Source organism: Amblyomma mixtum, chromosome 10, assembly GCF_055824585.1.
Source record: "Amblyomma mixtum isolate Tamu chromosome 10, ASM5582458v1, whole genome shotgun sequence".
Classification (NCBI taxonomy): domain Eukaryota; kingdom Metazoa; phylum Arthropoda; class Arachnida; order Ixodida; family Ixodidae; genus Amblyomma; species Amblyomma mixtum.
Window position 1 is genome coordinate 149,256,666 of NC_143021.1, and position 21,241 is coordinate 149,277,906.

Here is a 21,241-nt window from a genome sequence, read left to right on the forward strand (position 1 = left end):
CAACAGAGTGGCAAACACACACGTTGTATCGGCTCCTGAAGGGGTCGACCATGCGGTTCGTTTGTTCGCTTTCCACCTTAGTTTCTTGAATTGCCACAACATCAAGGTCATTTCCCAGAAGGAGGCGACACAGTTGGTACTGACGTCGCCTCGCAGCTAGACCCCTTACGTTAATAGTTGCAAACCGAAGTGCCGTAGCTGAGCTGGCCATCATGTACGCGATAAACCCAGACAAACCGCATGGTGCTCACCTTGATGCTCAGCCGGAATAAAGACCAATCCAGTGACCTTCAGTCTTACTGCGTAAAATCCATGGGCATAGCGACGACGTTGCACGTTGTCGCGATGCTCGCTGGCTTCCTCGGTCGTCTTTCTCCCCCCTTGCCACAGCCGAGCTGTAGCCATCGTCACTGCGTTGGTGTAACCGGTGCCGGCCTTTTATCCGGTGGGAGGTTGGGCTTCGGGGCGAAAGGATGCCCGACGTTGTCCCGTCGTTTTAGCTGGCGGCTCTCCCGCACTTGAAGGGGCTAGCGTTCCATCGCTAACGCTCTCTTCATGCGTCCTCTTTCCCGCTGCGCTGCTTGTGTCTTTCTGCGTAAGCTCCATTTTTTCGACGTCTCCGCCTGCTGTTGGCTCTTTCGCAGCATTGACCTTGTCTCCTTTGCCGCGGTCGTCAATTGTAGTTTCTGCGGCGACCACTGCTTCCAGTTCCTTCGTTGCATCCTCGCTGAGCTTCTCCTCTACACTCTTAGTTGTAGTGGCTAGATGGTCCGCTTTCGCACTTGCTCCTCCAGCTGCTTCTTCAGCTTCAGCCTCGTCCATGAGTAGTTCGGACTCGTCCTCTCTTCTCATGGGCCCTGTGACATTTGCGTAAGTCCTGACACATTGGGACTCGTCCTGCCCAAAGCGACGATAGTGCGTGCACCGCGGGACTCGACAGTCACGTCGCACATGACCCACAGTACGGCACTTTAGACAGAGCGGGGCTCTGCCAGAGACCACGACCAGTGCCTGCTCCCCGGCGATTCGCAGTTGGTGTGGTAGGTCATCAATTGTGATTCCAGGCTTCAACTTCAAAGACACTGATCTCGTTGACGAACCTTTGTCCGTGACGCCTTGCACACGCCATAATTCCCGGCTGACGTCGGTCACTGTGCCGTACGGCGCTAAGGCCTCCCGCACATCTTCATCCTGAACGTTGTAAAGCAACCAATGAATTTTCATTCTCACTGCCTGGTTCCCGGGGTCGACAATTATGCACTCCCAATCTTTCACTGTTACGTCACGGGCAGCAAGCAGGCTTTTCATTCCTTCAGAACTCTTGACCGTGACCGCCCACACGTGGTTCATTTGATACGCCCCCAAGGCAATGACCTCTGGGAGCAGTGCCAAACGAACAAGTGCGTCGCGAAAATCCTCTACCTTGTAGGGCCTGGCTCTAACGTCGGCATGCAAAAAAAAAGCGTATTCATGACGATACGACCTCTTGGCAGGCGGGGCAAAATAACTTCGTAATCCTGTTGGCTTGATACATGAGACCTGTTTCCACGGCCAAGCTGGGCCGCTGATACCGCTCCACGGAGCACATGATCGCACGTCCGTTCGCCACGGCGGTCGGAACTTAGAATCCCTACTGAGCTATTTCGGCACGGTGGCACCACCATGGGCGGCTGTGTGGGTACCCTGCTCAGTGTTGGAGCGAAAAAGAAAAAAATGGATTGTCGAAACCCGGGATCGAACCAGGGACCTTCAGATCTTCAGTCTAACGCTCTCCCAATTGAGCTATCTCGGCTTTTTTTTTCTTTACGGTATTTATTTGCATGGTTTTGTATAGAAAGCACATATATACAAATATGTGTGTGTATACACACACACACACACACACACACACACAAACAACTATTTACAGAGCACCTTGGTAGGCGCTACGTGGCAGAAACATAATACTAACATATTAGAATTAAAAGGCCGGCAAGGATATACAGCTCATCAGGAGAGGAAAGCAATCCGGTACAAAGTCTAATTTTTCGTAAATGTCCGTTACCTGCAGCAGCATTCGGCTGAAGTGAATTCTTGGCGAAACAACAGGTTCAACGTTGCGGTCTTGCATGCGCGTTTTCCAAAGGCTATGAAGTCCAATCAGAAGAATCATATCATAGGGGTTCGAGTAAGGTTGGGAAACAACAAGGTAGCGCACACTGTAGGAATTTAGAAGAAAATCTTTCTGTAGCGTCCTCTGCAACACATCCCAAAACAAAATCGCGTCGTTGCAGTCTATAAAACAATTTTCAATTGTTTCAGGCACATTGCACAAGCGACAGTTTACAGAAGACACAAAAATGTTTTTCCTATCGAGCCACGTCTTGACAGGTAGAGTTTCAGTGTGTAATTTGTAGAAAAATGTTTTGGTGCAAGGAGAAATTAGCATTTTACGCACTCGCTCATGACCCATGAGCCCAAAGTAAACGGAACGATACAGTGGGAGTGGGAAGAGCATCGATATCAAATCCCTGTACAGATGTTTGCGCGAAACAGAGTATATACTCATTTGAAAACCGAACTGTCAAAAAACGCACGGAGGCATAAACTTCCTGCATAAAGCCTAGTAAACGGGGTCGTTCAGTGATATTGGAAGAAACTAATAAGTTCGGAAGTAGAGTCATGAAGTTAACCTGCAAGAATGCTCTAATAATCGGAAGGGAACAAGCACGAAAAAAGAAGAAACGGGCAACCAACTGTCTCACATAGAGGTTCTCTAGGCCCAGGCCTCCTGCACAAACAGGCCTGAAAAGGTTATCACGCCGCATGGGCTCAAATTTGGAAGACCAAATGAACGTCGCAAATATACGATGGAAACGCTGTATGTAATCTCTAGCGAAGTGAAGGACCTACAGTACGTAATAAATCCTTGTTGCCAGAAAGGTGTTGCAAGCCTGTGCTCGACCAAAAATTGAGAGGCGATGCGGTACAAACATCTGAGCATAACGCTCAAAAGCCGGAACTCGCTCTCTCCAGTAATGGGCACTGGATTTGTAGGCATGAAGTGGAACACCAAGATATTTAGAAGGCACACAAGACCATTCTATGCCAGTGTACAGAGGTGGAGTTGTGCCCCATGAACCAAACCATAGGCCAGAACTTTTGGAGCGATTCATTTGAGCACCAGAAACGATGCCGAATCGATTTAATGTGGACAACACATCATCAATGCTGGGCTTGTCAATGGAGAAAAATGCAAGGTCGTCAGCTAATGCTAGCAATGTGACTTCATTACCCAAAACTGGGAACCCACGGATGTTACTGTTACGCAAAAGACTCAAACAAAGCGGTTCCAGGTAAAGAGCAAAAAGCAGAGGAGACATCGGACAGCCTTCCTTCACGGAAGAGCGGATTGGCACAGGGTTCGAGAGCTGGCCATTAATGATTAATCGTGTTGAACAGTTGCTGTAGCAAAGTTGCACCCCTTTAAGTACAGTAAAACCCACGTTTGCTCGCTCTAGAAGTGAAAACAGAAATGAATGGCGAACGCGGTCAAATGCTTTCGAAAGGTCAATCTGAAGCAGGGCAAGCTGCTCATGACAGCTGGAGGAATATTCAAGTATTGTCCGCGCAGTGTGAACATTACTTTGTATGGAGCGGCCTCTCAAACTGCAAGTCTGGTGAGATCCAATGAGTACCGACATTGCGAATTGCAGGCGATTTGACAAGACTTTAGCAAAAATTTTGTAATCCACTTTTGACATTGTAATGGGCCGATAGCCTTCTACGGAGCGCAGTTTTCCTTCATCAGTAGTTTTCGGAATTAGGACTGTGTGGCTTTTTGTAAAAGACTGAGGAAGGGCTCCTATATCGAGCCCCACTGTGAAGACCCACGGCAGGACAGGAGTGAGAATAGATTTAAAGGCCTTGTAAAATTCGCTTGAAATGCAGTCAGGACCAGGCGTTTTTGAGACAGGTAACTGATAAATTGCATGTTCTACCTCTACCTGCGTGAAAGAGCCGCTAATAACAGAACAATCATCTTCCGATAAAGGGCTCACTAAGGTGCTGAAATACGCCAAAATTTCCGAATTATGCACATCAGGTGAAGCACTAAACAACTCTGTGTAATAATCTACAAATACGGTCATCACCTCATTTGTACTGGACACTAGTGTGCCATTGGACATCATCCCCGAAATAAACTTCGCAGTCGCATGACGGCGCTCATAAAGCTAAGCCTGTCGTGTCGGGTGCTCACTTTGCAGATCACGCTTGGTACGAGATCGAACACGGGCACCCCGGTAACGTTCTGCATCAAATCTTTGTAACTCACTTTTGATACCAACTAAATCACCCGTATATAAGCCAGGTGCTTCGCATTCCATTTCATACAGATTGTACAAATTTTCCTGAGTGTCTGCTCTTGATGTTTCCTGTGAAAGAACCGCACGGAATCTATTTCTATAGCTGTAGCACGCACGTCCTGCTTAAATATTTCCCAAGCGGCGAACCACGGCATCTTGTTCGAGAGGCAAGATTCCAGTTGCGAGCGGACACGAATGACAAAATCTTCATCATTAATTACTGAGGTGTTCAGCTTCCAAAGCGCCCATTTCGGCCTAAATTTTGAACAAGCACTGCCTCCGAGGCGAGCAACCACCATGCAGTGATCAGAGAACGAAACTGTTACAGTCTCAAAGACCAATCCTCTAGAGACAAGTGAAAAAGATGCATAAATTCGATCTAGGCGAGCCTGAGAATGGCCCTGAATGCGTGTGAATAAGCGGAAACCAGGACATGAACTTCCGGTATCAATGAGCCCTGCGTCTTCCGTAACAAGAAACAAATTCACCGCTCCTATCCCTGGGTGTATCAGGACCGGCGCGATCAACTGGGTAGCACACACAATTAAAGTCACCCATTAGCACAACGTGCCGGTCACAGTCCAGTAAGCTGGCAATGCATTCAAAAAGAGTAATGCGCTGTGATACAGTATTAAATGCATAGACATTCATTAGTCGCCATGGCTTTCCATAGAGGAGAAAATCGCAGCATATCAACCGGCCCTCATTATCGACATTATAGGTCAAGCCCGAACAGGGGAGTGTCTTGCGCAGAAACAACCAGCAACCCGCCGACAAGCCTACAGCATGCGTTACGAGGACATTATATTCTGATAAAAAGAGCTGCAGGGCCACCTCAGTATCCTCCTCACTTTCAATTTTCGTCTCCTGGACGGCGATAACATCAAGGTGTCTGCTGCAGAAGAGTCGGCGGAGTTGCGCCTGCCTCTGGCGAGACCTAAGGCCACGTACATTCAGTGTTCCGATACTAACTCTGCGGAAGCAGCCATGATGACTGTAACTAATTATGCCTACAGTTCCTTGTCCATGTCGGTAGACGGCGAAGCCGCCTGAGAACCACCTCCAGGCCTCCTGGACCGCGAACGTCGGCACTGCTCCTTGTGCCTCGACGCACGACGCCGACGGCGATGAGTGCTGCGCACCGGGTCCTCATCGCCACTCGTTTCGGAAGCGCAGGACGCACGGCGCTTCTGAAGCGGCTCGTCTGCGGAACCGGGTTCCGCATCCGCTGGAAGACGGCCTTGATCCGGAAGCTGCTCGCCAGCATTGACAGGAGGAGGCGAAGGGTCCGCTGTGGTATCCGTAGGGGCCTCAAGGACGGCGACTGGTTCTCCACCAGCAGCAGAATCCGACGCCTCACACCGAGGCGGCGCTGCATGGTCATCCGCCGGCTCTTAACACTCCGCGGCAGCACTTTGGGGAACAACCGGCGCACTGACACTCGAAGGCTCAGCTACAACGGCAGCTGGCAAGTCCCCAGTCCCGTCAAGTACTTCTGTAGCGTCCATGATGTGCTCCTGTAGAGCGTGCTCAGGGGGCCGCACACGATGCCGCAGCTTGTCAGCATACGTCACGACGCACTCCTCCGTTGTGTGGCCGAAACGCCGGCAGTCGTCACACCGCGCCGTACGACAGTGCCGACGAATGTGGCCAACGCGGTTGCAACGTAAACACAAACGTGGTCTGCTCGGAATTAGTACAAGGCTCTGAATGCCGCACACAGTCAGCTGATGCGGAACGTCACTAACCAAACTCCTTCAGCAAGAGACAGGACGACATCACGGCATGTCTGAAAATTTCCAATTTTCCGCCGAGATAGATGTCACCTTCCCGTACGCCTGAAGTGCCTCGCGGATGAAGCAATCCTCCAAGCGCTCGGGAAGCCACAAAAGCTTCAGCTTCACCTCCTTTGGTTCTGGGTCAACAACAATCGCCGCACGACACGAGCTTTTCTTTCGATTGCGTAGATTTGCATGTCACCATCCAGACGTGAGACATCTGGAATTGTCCGATGGAGCTGATTTCTTTGAGGTCCACGACGTTTCGCAGCGAGTCTCTGAAATCCTGTGCCCTGTACGGGCGTCCGGCAAGGTCTGCATGCAGAAAAACGGAGTCGGTCACAAGCTTACCGGTTGGGAGTCGGGGCAGAACAATACAGTAGTCATTAATGCCGGCATAAGCCTGAGCAGTACCTCGGCCGGAGGCCGATCGAGCCTTTTGTACGGAGAACATCGAGGAACGCGTCCGCCATTTGAGCTATTTCGGCACAGTGGCACCCCCATAGACGGCTGTGTGGGTACCCTGCTCAGTGTTGGAGCGAAAAAGAAAAAAATAGATTCCCGAAACACGGGATCGAACCAGGGACCTTTAGATATTCAGTCTACCGTTCTCCAAACTGAACTATTTCGGCACGGCGGCCCCTCCATTAGCGGCTGTGTGGGTACCCTGCTCAGTGTTGGAGCGAAAAAGAAAAAAACGAATGGCCGAAACCCGGGATCGAACCAGGGACCTTTAGATCTTCAGTCTAACGCTCTCCCAACTGAGCTACGTTGCAGAAGAACTTGCTTTGGGGCTAGTTGGTTCATGATTGTAGTTCAGAATGGCGCAAAAGACACACACACAGGAAAAAAGGGGATGACACAAAGAGCGCCTTTGTGTCATCCCCTTTTTTCCTGTGTGTGTGTCTTTTGCGCCATTCTGAACTACAACTGAGTTATTTCGGCTTTTTTTTTCTTTATTGCCTGGCTTTGGCTCATGACATTGCACAACAAAAATACACATAACGCTATATACAAACGACACTGTCGTGGTCAGCCGGCACGAGACTGGCTTCGTCAGATTAAAATTCCCGCAACATGCGCAACGGCTCTAGTCTTGAGAGCCACTCGGGAGGCTCCGCAGCGGCTTTTTGGATGGCAGGAAACCAGTCCATTCTTTCCCGAAAATAAATTCGGGCCGGTCGTGCGTCTTTGTCACAATGGTAGCCTGCCATTCTGGAGCGCCCTATACAGTGGAGGCCCAAGACCATTATGAGACCAAAATGTGCCCCATCCTCATTATCAGTGCTTAAATAGCGAATTCCGTGCGCGTCAAGTGGTAGCTCTTTCTTTATGGTCCTTTGTAACATGTCCCAAAAATAAACCCCTTCCCAGCAATGCAAGAAAACATGGTCTATCGTTTCAGGCTGTTTACAAATTAAGCAGTTCGATCCCCACGGTAAAAATAAATCCTTTCCCTCTAGAAACTTTTTAACTGGTAACGTCCCAGTGGGAACCTAAAAAAGAAAGTCTTTACTCCTGGTGGCACCTGCATTTTCTTCACCCTTTTTAAAACATCCCCTCCCGGGCCTCCACTGTACAAGGCGCGGTACATGGGCTCCGGGAAAACAATATCACAACGATCATTGTACAACTTTTTCCTTTTACTTTTCCACAAATAATCGGTGGAAAAACGTGCCGAAAGAAACCGAACGCTCGCTACAATCTCTTTGTAGTAACCAAAAGTTCCACCAGAGAGCTCTTCTGTGGATACCACAAACTCCGGCAGCAATCGCCGCAGCTTCACTTGGCACACGGTGCTCAAGAACGGGTCTGTGACGTCGCGAAAAAATAAAAAACGGTTCACCAGCTGCCTTAAAAAGAGGTGCCCTAGCCCTAGCCCCCCGTCTTTTACCCGCCGGAACAGGTTCGTTCTGCTACAACGTTCCCATTCGGACGCCCATATGAAAACTGCAAAAATCCTGTGTAGCTTCTGAACATTCACACGCGAGCAATGCAAAGCCTGCATCACATACCAGAGTTTGCTGATAAAAAAAAGATTGCAGACTGTAGCTCTGGCGAAAATTGAAAGGCTGGTGCCTTTCCATTCCTCAGCTCGGTCACGTGCGTCTTTAGTTTGCTCTTTCCAATACTCCTCGCTATCGCGATAAGCATCGAGCAGAACGCCCAAATACTTGCCCGGGATCGTCGCCCACGGTACGTTGGCGAAATGGTCCGGGTGGGATGGCCACCATCCATGCCAGAGCCCAAGGCACTTGGACCAGTTAACCCCGCTACCTGTGACTTCGCTGAACGCGCGTACACACCCGACAGCCTCACTTATGCTCCCCTGACCAACCGTAAATACTGCAACGTCATCTGCATAGGCCACCAGCTTACCTTCAGCTGCTTGCAACCTAAAGCCATTAATACTATTGTTTTCTATGATTTTCATGCACAGCGTTTCGATGTAAATACAAAACAAGAGAGGGCTGAGGGGGCAGCCCTGACGCACCGAACGCTGCACGCTAATGGGGGCCCCCAGACTCTTGTTAACGATCAGTCTTGTCGTGCAGTTTCGATACGACACCCTTACGGATAACTGAACCGACGTTCACATGGTCTCAAACGGTAAACAAAATTTCATGGGAAACACAATCAAATGCCTTTTCGAGATCAATCTGAAGCATCGCTACTCGCCCAATGATGTCGTCACAGCTTTCAAGCACACTGCGCGCTTTGAGAATGTTGGAAAAAATTGAGCGCCCTTTGATTCCACAAGTCTGGTGGGGTCCAACAATATCCGAAATCACTGTCTGCAGTCTTCGCGCCAATACCTTCATTAAAATTTTGTAGTCCACATTAGTGAGTGCTATCGGTCGATACGCTGTAACCAATTGTAATTTCTCTATATCATCCGTTTTAGGTATGAGCACTGTATGGGAGGTCCCAAAAGACGGAGGCAATACGTTTATTTCCTAGGCTTCATTGAACATTGTACACAGCACTGGGGCAATTTCGTGCTTAAATTATTTATAGAATGCTGCACTGAGTACATCTGGTCCTGGTGATTTTCCTAGGTTTAACTGATCTATCGTGTGCTCTACCTCGCTGTGAGTTATTGCTAGTTCCATTCTCTTTTTGCTTTCTTCGTCAAGCCGTGGCATTGCACCAAGAAACTGATGCGTAAAGCTACTTCGTCTACAGGAGTCGATGAAAAAAGCCTCTGGTAGTATTCATTAAAGGCATCTTTGATGTGGTCAGTGTATGCCGATAAGATGCCCCCCCCCCCCCCCCCCCAAATTATTTTATCGATGTGATTTCTTTCAGCGCGCGCTTTTTCTAGACCGAGAGCACGTTTCGATGGCGCTTCGCCAGAAGCTGTGTCTTCCGCCCTCGCCCTCACTAGTGCTCCGCGATAACGCTGTTCTTCCATAAGCTCTATCTTTTGTTTTGTTTTCCTGACATCTTCTATCCATTTCCCAGGCTCTTTGCATTCCTGCTTCATCAGCGTTTGAAGCAGTGCCCTTAGCTCAGCTTCGTCTTGTTTTATAACGGATACATGTCGCCCTTTCTATTGCATTGATTTTTAAAGATTCTTTACATGGCCCTGGAAGTGAGTGAACTGCGCTGCCCGCGCACCCTCAATAAGTTCTGCCACATCCTCAAGGTTTCCGTTCTCGATCATTCGCATCAACACTTCAGTGCTCCTGTCTCGAAACCCCCGGATGCTTGACTTATCGCGCGCATTAAGAACACAATTGAAGTCGCCTAATACACTGAGCCGCCTCTCCGTGCAAAGGCGCTCTTGGAGGCTTTGGAAAAAGGCAACCCTTTCCTCAACCACATTCGGCGCGTACACGGTAACAATGCGCCACTCAGTGCCGTTCAGACAAATATCAAGCGCAATACACCGGCCAGACACACACGAGTAATAAGCCTGCACCTCTAGCCCCGCCATCTTCTTTACAAAAAGCACGGAGCCAGCCGATGTTCCCACTGCATGACTGACGACAGCATAAAATCTAGTCGTGAAACCTCGCACCATGCTGTCGGTTCCTTCGTTGCCGTCCACTTTCGTCTCCTGCACGGCCAATACATCTATCTCGCGCTCCGTAATAAGTCGGTACACCTGACCTTGTTTTGTCCTTGCCGCCAGGCCCCTCACATTCAATGTAGCGACTCTAAAGGCGGAGGCGGGAGCCATTTTTACGCAAGAGGAAGGAACCAACAGCATGGTGCTTACCTTCCACGTCTAGCGCGCAGCTAGACGCCACTGTTGCCGCCGGTATCATCCGGCGCAAGAACATCAAGTCTTCTCGAGTAGTACCTTGTCTGCGGAGGAGTACCGTTTGTCGGCCGCATAGTTTGTTCGTGGCCGGAACGACGAACGCCGGGCTCCTCGACGCCGGGTGCTACCACTTTGTCCCCTTCGGGGCTGGCCTGGTCATGGGGACGCTTCGCCGGGGTAGTAACGGGGGGCGTGACGCTTGTTGTGCGGGCGCCGGTATTCTCGTGGTGGTCCTCGTTCAGGTCCTTTCCCTCGTCGACCACGGGCTCTGATAGGCACGCCCCGTTCTCTGACGTCTCGTTGGAGACGCCGAGGGAGCCTCCCGTCGGCTGTTGGCTCTCTGGTTCGTCGGCCGCTTTGGTGTCGTCACTGGGAGTCCCAGACGTCGCAAGCGTAGAAGCCGACTTGCCCGCCTCGTCCCTACCAGTGGCTGCTTCCTCCGCCTCGGCGATGTCCATGAGTTCCGCAGTGTCGTTCGCCTTTCCGAGCCCGGTAGCTGACGCGTACGTACGGAGGCAGTCCGCGTCCACGTGTCCGTAGCGCCTGCTCAGGGAACACCTGGGGCACCTTGCAGTCGCGGCGAACGTGACCCGTGCCGTGGCAACGCAGGCACTGCAGAGGTCGCCCAGGGACAACAACGAGGGCCAGCTCACCGGCTACTCGGACCTGGTGTGGCAAATCATCCACCTTAATTCCCGGCTTCAACTTCAGTAGCACAGTCCTGGTGGTCGAGCCTTTCTGCTTCATGCCTTGGACACGCCAACGCTCCCGCGTCATCTCCGTCACGTTGCCGAACGCCGCGAACGCAGTCCGGATGTCGTCATTAGCCACCCCGTGCAGCATCCAATGCAGGCGCAGCTTTACCTGCTGATCTTCAGGGTCGAAAATATTGCACCGGCGCCCCTTCACTTGTAGCTCTTTGCAGGCAGCAAGTTTCTTCGCAGCTTCTGAGGTGCTCATCGTCACCGCCCACACGTGGTTAATCTGATACGCCCCCAACGCCACGACGTCGGGGAGCGCACCAGCGTTGGCCAGGGCATCCCGAAAATCTTCCACCCTGTAGGGCCTCGCTCGCACGTCGCCGTGAAGAAACACCGTGTTAAGAACAACACGTCCTGTAGGCAGGGTAGGCAAAACTATCTCGTATTCCCAATCTGCGTCGGTAGCAAACCTGTTACCGCGGCCAGCAAGTGTCGCTATCGCCGCTCCGCCGGAGCTCATGATCCTGCGTCCGTCACGCTCGGTGGCCGGAAGTAGAATGACTGAGCTATTTCGGCAAGGCGGCACCTCCATTGGCGGCTGTGTGGGTATCCTGCTCAGTGTTGGAGCGAAAAAGAAAAATAATGGATTCCCGAAAAGGCCGATTCACACGACGGACCGTTCGCCCGCGGCCCGCGCACTACGGGTGCATACGTCAGCACATTGAGGGGCGTGCTGTCGGCCGCCATCCAACCATGCATCCAGCGCGCCTCTCAAAGTGCTGACGCATGCACACGTAGTGCGCGGGCCGCGGGTGAACGGTCCGTCGTGTGAATCGGCCTAAACCCGGGATCGAACCAGGGACCTTTAGATCTTCAGTCTAACGCTCTCCCACTGAGCTATTTTTTTTCTTCAACATGGTATTTATTACAGTGATGTAATGTTCTATGTACATGAACTATATACAAGCCATTATGAAAACAGTGTTAAACAATACATATTGAAAAGACCATGCACTAGAAAAGGGGCAATGCAGAGCACATCACTAATAGTGAGTGCCACTCCGGTTCGTACTCAGTCTGGGCATACACGTCTCTTAGATGAACCATTCGACTGAAGTGATCATTTGTAGACACAACAGGTTCACAGTGTGTGTCCATCATGCGGGTTTTCCAGAGGCTGTGCAGTCCAATAAGAAAGAACATGTCCAGGGGTTCATCAACAAATGCCAGCGCAGTGAGATAGCGAACAGAATGTGGAGTCAGATGAATTCTTTTTTTTAAATGTGCGTTGCAGGATATCCCAGAAGGGTACTGCATCTTTGCAACTGATGAAACAATGCTCAATTGTTTCTGGTTCATCACAAAGACGGCAATTAACGGTAGACACAAAAATACCCTTTTTCTCTAACCATGTTCTAACGGGCAACGTACCGGTGTGGAACTTAAAGAAAAGGGTCTTTGTACACGGCGAGACTGGCATCTTACGTACTCTTTTGAGCACGGCATGCCCAGGTAAACCAAAATACAGAGAGCGGTACATGGGCGGAGGGAAGAGCATACTAATCAAATCCTTATACAACTTTTCCCTCGACACTAAAAAATTACCGACGATTACGTTACTTCCTAATGCGAAATTTGAGCGCAGCAAAAAGCTGTTTCACCTTTTCGATAGATTGAGACAAAGAAATCGAGCAACACATGTATGCGCTATCACAGAGTTTTTTTTTATTTTTCACACGTATTCCTTTAACAAAGATTCCACTAACAGTTCTTGACAGTCATGAAGGAAGCTTTGTGGTCGGAGAAATAGACTGATATATGTTCGACTTGGTACACCAATGCTTGATTCTCAAAGACGAGATCTATACAAGTGCCTCGCGAGGTTGTCACAGCCGTGGGACGCGTTACGAGCGAGAGGAACGGGATGTTCTCCCGCATAAGTGTTAGGAAATTGCTGTTTGTCCTTATGTCAACATTAAAGTCCCCCACTACTAACATCGGTGTGGATCGATGGACGGTTAATGCGAGTTGCAGGAAGTGCACGACGTCTTTCGTGAGTGCGGTAGGGGCGAAGTAGGCAGCTACTACCAGCAAGCCGTTGGGCAACTTTGCGGCGCACAGTTCGCCAAGTTCATGTGACGTGCCAAACATTTCGACTGGTATTGCAGAGAGACCTGTGCGCAAGTAGATAGCGACTCCCGCCGCTCTGTTGTGGTCTCTGCGAGCACCACAGCAGTATAGGAAATCTATGATTTCGAGATGCTCTTCGGGATCCATCCAGGTTTCAGCAAAGCAAAGTACAGAGGAATGGCGCAGAATGTGATCGTGGTGTACGTCTTTGGCATGTGCGGCAAGGGAGCGTACGTTAAGAATGTGGTTGTGAATGATGAATCAAGTGCTGCCAGCGAATGACGCGTCCATTGGCTGTCTGCGTGTGTTACTGATGTGTGATTAACATGTTAAGCTTCGCCTGTAAGAGTGGAACGCGACAGCGTCTTGCAACGCTGCCAGGGAGTCCACAGAACGCCATCGCCAATTCGGCTGTACGCCTTGCTGGACGGTAAATTTATTTTTTGAGGAAAGGAAATGTATCTCTCTCGCATATCTGGGTGGACACCTGCACCTCGCCGTAAGGGGAAGGGGGAAGATGGGAGTGAACGAAGACGCCGTATTAGCTAGACGCGCCTTTGTTCATTCCAAACCATTCAGCTGGCATTACGGAGTGGTTAGCGTGCTCGTATCGCACTCCGGAGACCCTGGTTCGATTCCCCAACTCGACCAATTTCGTTCTCGGTTTTATAGATTTATGCGGTCTAACTAGAAAGGTTAATTAGGCTATTTCATATTTACATTATTGCATTTCTATCCATCGTGTTCTGTCATTAACCTGTCAATTGTTGGAACTGTCTAGGATGTTCGACACAACGTATATGAAACGAGCAACGTCTTACTGAGTGGGGAAGTGCGTGGTGGTGGAGGGAACGCGGCTTCGTACTTATGTTTTTTTTTCAGCAGCGTCTCTTTCCGCGGACGCTGTTGTCGCTGCGGCGCGCGTCTTTCTTTTCTTTTCTTCTGACCTCTTCATTCTCCTCTATATTAATTAGGCTAATTGATTAATTAAGCAATTAACTAAACTCAGTCCAACTTAGTTGCAGCATCACTATACGATCCCTTTGATTGGTTGCATGGTTACTAGCCAAAGTACAATTGGCCCCATTTGAAATTCGCGCACTGTGACGTCACGAGCATTTCGACCAATTGAAAAGCATGACATTGGGGGCGGAGCTGGTTACGAGGCCGACGCCGACGCCGACGCCGACGCGAAACCCAGGAACGGACGCCAAAGAGCTGCGCTCTAAAAAAAGGAACTCAGGAGAAAAACGAACAAGTAGGAAACGGACAGCCAAATACACCTCTTGCATTATGCCCCACAAACACGGACGGTCACAAACATTGGAAGACACAGTGAGGTTGGGTAAAACATGAACTAAATTTTTTTGCAGGAATGAGCGTACTATTGGGTGTGTAGTGTCACGGAAAAACATGAAACGTGACACTATCTGTCGGACATACAGGTGAACTAGACCAAGGCCACCAGCGCTTACAGGCCGAAAAAGGTTATCACGCCTCATGGATTCAAAAGACGAATCCCACACAAAAGTAGCGAAAACCCTGTGAAAACGCTGGATAGGAAGTCTTGCGCAATGAATAATTTGCAGTACATAATATATTTTAGTGGCGAGAAACAAATTACAGGCGGTCGCCCTGCCAAAAATTGAGAGGCCATGGGGGACAAACGATTGAGCATAGCGCTTTCCAATAATGTGCGCTATGCTTATAGGCACTCAAAGGGACGCCAAGGTACTTTGGTGGCCTGCATGTCCATGTTATACCAGCACATTCAGCAGGTGTCGTACTCCAGCTACCAAACCAAAGACCGCAACTCTTAGAGCGATTAATCCGACTTCCTGACACCGAACCAAAGTCCTCCATTAAACGAATAACCTCATCGATGCGGGGCTTTGTTGTATATGTGGTTTCGGCTCCGGTTTGGGGATCACCTGCCGCCAGAGGCACCAGTGTCGCTATGTGTATATGCGGACCAACGGCTGCGGCAGTGGCGAGAGATGTGGCCTACGCGCGAGCACGTAAAGCAGATCGGCCGGTCGTCAGGGGTACGCCACTCATCCGGATTGCGATACCTTGTGTAACTTGGGACGAAGGTGTTGCGGGCCGTAGCAGTAGCGACCACGGGAGAGATGGGGCTCGCACTCCGAGGTTCGACGGGACGATGGCTGGAGGGCATGCCCAAGTTGGCGACCTCCTGGCCGACGACAGCTTGAATAAGGGATATTGTGGCCAGGGTGTTGTCCGACAAGGGCGCGTTGGTCGTAACAGAAGCCAGGGCCTCCAGTTCACGGCGCACGATGTGAGTCTCGTTGTCGGGGTTTGAAGGCTGCCTCAGTGTCGGCAAATCCTCGCACGTGGAACTGGCAGCTGTGTTAGGCAGGTGGTCAAAGCGGTGTGCAATGCGCCGGTGCTTGCCCTGCTCGAAGCGTCGACACACCTGCAGAACGGAGTCAACCGTAGAGCAGTCCCGGCATACAAGAAGGTGGAAGGCATCGTCGGCAATGCCTTTAAGAATGTGGCCTATCTTATCGTCTTCGGTCATGTTGGGATCGACCTTTCGGCACAGTGCCAAGACGTCTTGAATGTATGTAATATATGATTCAGTGGCCGTTTGGGCGCGAGCTGCAAGTTCTTTTTTGGCAGCAAGCTGACGGCCAACTGGTTTCCCAAACAGGTCGCGGAGCTTCTGCTTGCAGGCATCCCACGTGACAATCTCTGCTTCGTGGGTTTGGAACCAGACGCGTGCGGTGCCGGCAAGATAAATTATCACATTGGTCAGCATCAGCGAGGCGTCCCACCTGCTGTGCTGGCTAACACGCTCATAAAGCGAGAGCCACTCCTCGACGTCCACGTCATCTGTACCGCAGAATGTGCCCGGGTCGCGAGGGTGGGCTACGACGACAGTTGGCGTGGAAGGCGCAGACGGAGGGGCCGGGTCGGTAGTCATCTCGCCGGTTCGGCCCGTCATCTCGTCGGCTCGTCGGGTCGTCGGCATGTCGGCTCGAACCCGCGACCTCCACCAAAAGATGTTACAGGGATGTTACGGCGGTAAGTCTATATTGGCGGCTGCTCTGAGATGGCCAGCACTCACCTCAGACACCGAGGGCCCAGCTACCAACTGTCAACGTCGTCGTCGTTCAGCGCACCGCCACTTCTTCGTTCACGATTCGCCCACTTATTGAGTAACCAGTTCATCGGTAACAATATGACTGTATGTGGCAATAAAGGGGGATTGTTTGGTTGCTAGCAGTTCGTGTACTTGGGCGGCACCCCATGGGCACCCGCCGCTACAACATTGGCGACGAGGACGGGATCATTTCGGGGGGCGTGACTTTCGCCGCTTGCTTTCCGGCGCCATGAGCATTTCTGGACTCGCACCGCCGCCCCCGTTCCTGCCTGTGCCTGGTCGACCTGCTGTTGCGTGGTCGCAATGGTTCCGCATCTTCGAGAACTACCTGCTTGCTTCGGGGGCCTCTGACTGCACGCCGGATCGTCGCAAAGCACTACTTCTTCACAGCCTCGGCGTAGAAGGTCAGCGCATATTTTACACATTATCACTTCCATCGTTGTACAACGCCAAGCTCAGCGAGCAAACTGCTACTCAGCAAGCGTCGGAAGATAGCAAGGGCACAGGCGACACAAGGCCTGAAGTATCGTCGTACGATATCGCAGTCGCCGCGCTGCACGCTCATTTTTCGGCAACAAGCAATGTTGTTGCCGAACGGCATCGTTTCAGTAGGCGAGTTCAGCAAGCTGGTGAATCAGTGAATGAGTACATCACTGCATTGCGGGAGCTTTCTGCTACATGCTCTTTTCCTGTCGAAGAAGATTCGCTGCGTGACCAGTTCGTGCTGGTATTTCGTCTCGGAGCTTGCGCGAGCGTCTTCTGCTTGAAGGATCGTCTCTCCCGTTCGCTAGAGCAGTACTACTGGCAAGGCAGTTTGAGCAGGCGTACAATGATCTGCAAGAATTTCCTTCTGTAGATGTAGGACGCATAAATACTCGTGGAAATACGCCTACGCGTACACCAGAATCCGACGAGAGCTCGAAGCGGTCGTACAACCGCCAGTCTCATTGTTACCGCTGCGGTTCATCCCAGCACAATGCAGCATCAGTTCGCTGTCCAGCCAAAAGCAAGCGTTGTCACCATTGCAATGTCATGGGTCACTTCCGCTCTGTGTGCCAGAAACGAGGCTCCGCTCCGGTGCGTGAGGTAGACAGCCAAGATTCTCCTAGCGAGGAAGTTTTGAGCATTCTGGCTGTGACGTCGGCCGCTCGCTCCGCTGTTCACGTCACAGTTTCGATTGGCCGTGCGGACATAACTTTCCTTGTAGATTCTGGGTCGTCAGTTTCCGTTGTTACACACGATCTTTTTAAGCAGTATTTTGAAGGCCAAGTACTTTCGTACTAATACAAGAGGCGGAGGCGTGACCGTTTATGTCAAGGAAAATTTAAGTTGCAGTGTTATCTCAAAATATTGCCGAATAAGTACTCATTTTGAGACGGTTATGATAAAGTGCGAGAGCATAGTATGTGTGGTAGTATACCGACCCCCATCTGGAACACTGTCTATGTTTCTTGAATTTCTCGAAGAAATGTTGGAATGCTGCATACAATATAGCTCATCGGTTGTTTTCATTGGTGATTTCAATGTAGACATTCTTTGTCCTGATTTGAATAATCAAAAACTTACTGATATGTTTCTTTTATACGGGTATGAAAATGTCATTTATGTACCAACAAGAGTAACAAACAATTCTGGAACCTTGTTAGATCTTTGTTTCACGAACTGTAGCTCAGCCGATATTGACTCTGGTGTTTTATTAGCGGACCTGAGCGACCATCTACCGATCTTTATTTTTCTAACACACCTTACACAGCACACGGTGCGACCCTCGCGCACATGGATTCAGTACACGGTTATTAATGAAGAAACAATCAAGATATTTGAAAGACTAACAGCGCAAACAAATTGGGATGACGTTTACTGTTCAGAGGACCCAGTAATGGCGTACAATTTATTTTTAGAGAAAGTTGAGAACACTTATAAACAATCATTTCCAGTATTAGAATTCAGGAAAACTAGGAAAGTAAGAAAGCCGTGGATTAACAGAGCACTTTTAAACAGAATCAAGGAACGTGATAGACTTTTCGCTCTATTTATCAGAACTAGAGCTCTGGACTACTTAAATCAATATAAGAAAATAAGAAACAAACTAGGACATAACATTAAAAAAGCGCGCCATTCCTACTACGAAAACAAGTTTGCAGGTGTCATCAACAACCCAAGAAAAATGTGGCAAACCGCAAACCATCTCATGTCAAATACTCAGAAGAAAGAACTCAAGGAATTGAGTATTGAAGGCACAACTTATACGGGAACCTCGCTAGCAAATAAATTCAACGAACACTTCCTAAACGCAGGAGCATTTAATACAAACAACGCGGATAGCTCTAACCTTGACTGCAAATCATATATGGGTTCAGCTGTTGCGGGTTCAATCTATTTGACTCCTACTACAGAGGCAGAAATATTTACGCTAGTAAAAAAGCTAAATAACAGTAGTGCTTGCGGAGTGGATAACTTGAAAGCGCAACCAATAAAATCAGTTGCACATCTTTTTAGCCGCCCTTTGTCGCATATATGCAATTTGATCCTAAGTTCGGGTGTCTTTCCTGATAAACTGAAAATTGCAAGAGTATCCGTTGTTCATAAAGGAGGTGATAAATGTAGCCTTAATAACTACAGACCTATCTCTGTCTTGCCAATCTTTTCTAAAATAATAGAACAAGTTATAAATACACGCCTTCTAAACTACTTCCAGCACAACGACGTCATAGTAGAACAACAGTATGGATTCCAAAAATCTAAGTCAACGGAGACGGCCCTTCTATACATTAAAGATCGAATAATAGATAACTTTGAGCATAAATTGTACACAGTAGGATTGTTTCTTGATTTCAAAAAAGCATTCGACTCTATCAAACATGAAATCTTACTGCAAAAGTTACCCAACTACGGAATTAGGGGTGTTGCTCTCGACTTAATTAAGAGTTACCTGTCAAACAGATTTCAGTACACAGCGGTAGGCAAAGTGCAGTCAGATATTGGTGTTATCGCATATGGGATACCACAAGGGTTCATACTTGGTCCATTATTGTTTCTGTTATATATTAATGATATTATAAATATTCCACTAACCCCGCAAATTATCCTGTATGCTGATGACACTAACGCCTTTTTTTCTGGTGCGAATATTGTAGATATCGAGAGGCAGGCGAATGTCTGGCTGTGTAACCTATCGGTGTGGCTTGACGTAAATAAACTAGCCCTAAACACGAACAAAACAAAATATATTGTATTTCGACCAAAAAATAAATGTATGTCAGACATTCTTCTGCGCTTCGGCAATGAGCAAATTGAACGCGTTGCATCACATAAATTTCTAGGTGTAATCTTTCAGGAACACCTAAACTGGTCTACACATGTCTCAAAAGTTCGAACAGATATATCAAGAACGATTGGGCTCACCTATAAACTAAAGGATTTGCTACCGCCATGGTTAAAAAAGCAATTGTATTATGCTCTAATACACTCCCGTCTGCACTACTGTCTTCTTGTATGGGGTACGACCACAAAAACAAATTTAGAGAACCTACATGTACTACAAAAACATTTTCTGCGCCAAATAGAAAATGTCCCACGCCGAACTCATTCAGCACCGTTATTCCAAAAACACCGAATCCTGACTATCACAAACATCCTATGTAAAAAACTAGCACTAGCTATATACACTCAAATCAAACAGAATGCATCATCGTTCACTGAGAAATATCTTCATAAAGAACACATGTACAATCTCCGGCATACCATTTATAACAGAGACAGGATTCGTACAAACTACGGAACACAAAAGTTAACATATCAGATTCCTGACTTCTTGAATAAGCACGCCATGGTTATGAATATCATTACTGACAGTTCTTCAGCTCTAGCCTTTAAAAGAAACATTAACACATTTCTTTTTGAGCACACAATTTTGACTATTTCCTTTTTTTTTCTGGGTTCCAAGTAGACACCAGATGGTTTTTGTTGTGAATGTTTTATTGTTCCCGCTTCTTTATTTTCTCTGCCTATTACTACATGCGATTTATTTTGGCTGTTTGTTTCCTCGCAGTATGAATTAGCCCTGTATGCTATGCTGTATTAATGGGTTCCTTTTATGTTGATCGAAACTTTGTTTAACGATCTGACTGTACCTGCTGTTGAGTGATGTGTTTGGGAAGGGGGGAAGGGGGCCGACACTGAGTCAGGCATTAATTTGCCTTTATGTCTGCCTCCTAGGCACCTATTACTGCTGCCTGAATAAAATGACTTTGACTTTGACTTTTGGCCCCGACTGTTTGGTTACTGGACTATTCAAAACAGGCAATTCCGGTTCGTGGCTGTTTCTTCGCTGAAGTTACGTACAAAGCTAGCACAACAAGCCTTCTTTTCTACGTCGTAGAACAATGCACCTCACTCTTAGGTATCGATGCCATCAAGGCCCTCGGTCTACAGATTGATGGGTCATCTCTTCAATGCCTTGAAACGACGCTAACTTCTAATTCTCGAAGGGAACAGCGCCCTGACCCGACGAAAGCCGTGCAGGATATTAACCTCCCAAAGGAATTAGCTGGCGAGTTTGGATCTGTTTTCGAGCCAGGCCTTGGCCTCGCGAAAGGTTTTGTGCATCACGTCAAAACGCGATCCACGGTGCAGCCAGTGCGATCCAAACTTCGGCGCCTTCCGCTCTCGCTACGACCATTTGTCTCGGAAGAGCTCCATCGGTTGGAAAATCTGGACGTGATAGAGAGATTGGCGGCATCTGAATGGGTGTCACCCATTGTGGTCGTTAAGAAGAAAGAGGGAGGTATTCGCCTCTGTGTAGACCTTCGACAAGCAAACAAAGCTGTCGTAATAGACAGCTTTCCCCTTCCTCATACAGAAGAGCTATTGCATGGTTTAGTGGGGGC

General features: G+C 49.0%; 2 non-coding genes and 3 pseudogenes across 2 annotated transcripts; 1 reads left to right on the forward strand and 4 right to left on the reverse strand.

Annotated features, from left to right (window-relative positions):
• Positions 1 to 438: 438 nt before the first annotated feature.
• Positions 439 to 1,664, reverse strand: LOC149327322 (uncharacterized; annotated as a pseudogene).
• A 55-nt stretch (positions 1,665 to 1,719) lies between these two features.
• TRNAF-GAA (transfer RNA phenylalanine (anticodon GAA)) lies at positions 1,720 to 1,792 on the reverse strand. The gene has a single exon. It is a non-coding gene; the product is annotated as a tRNA-Phe (tRNA).
• Positions 1,793 to 6,826: 5,034 nt separating this feature from the next.
• TRNAF-GAA (transfer RNA phenylalanine (anticodon GAA)) lies at positions 6,827 to 6,900 on the reverse strand. Its single transcript has one exon. It is a non-coding gene; the product is annotated as a tRNA-Phe (tRNA).
• A 3,469-nt stretch (positions 6,901 to 10,369) lies between these two features.
• On the reverse strand, positions 10,370 to 11,615 carry LOC149327325 (uncharacterized; annotated as a pseudogene).
• A 4,966-nt stretch (positions 11,616 to 16,581) lies between these two features.
• LOC149327326 (uncharacterized) lies at positions 16,582 to 20,826 on the forward strand (annotated as a pseudogene).
• Positions 20,827 to 21,241: the final 415 nt, after the last annotated feature.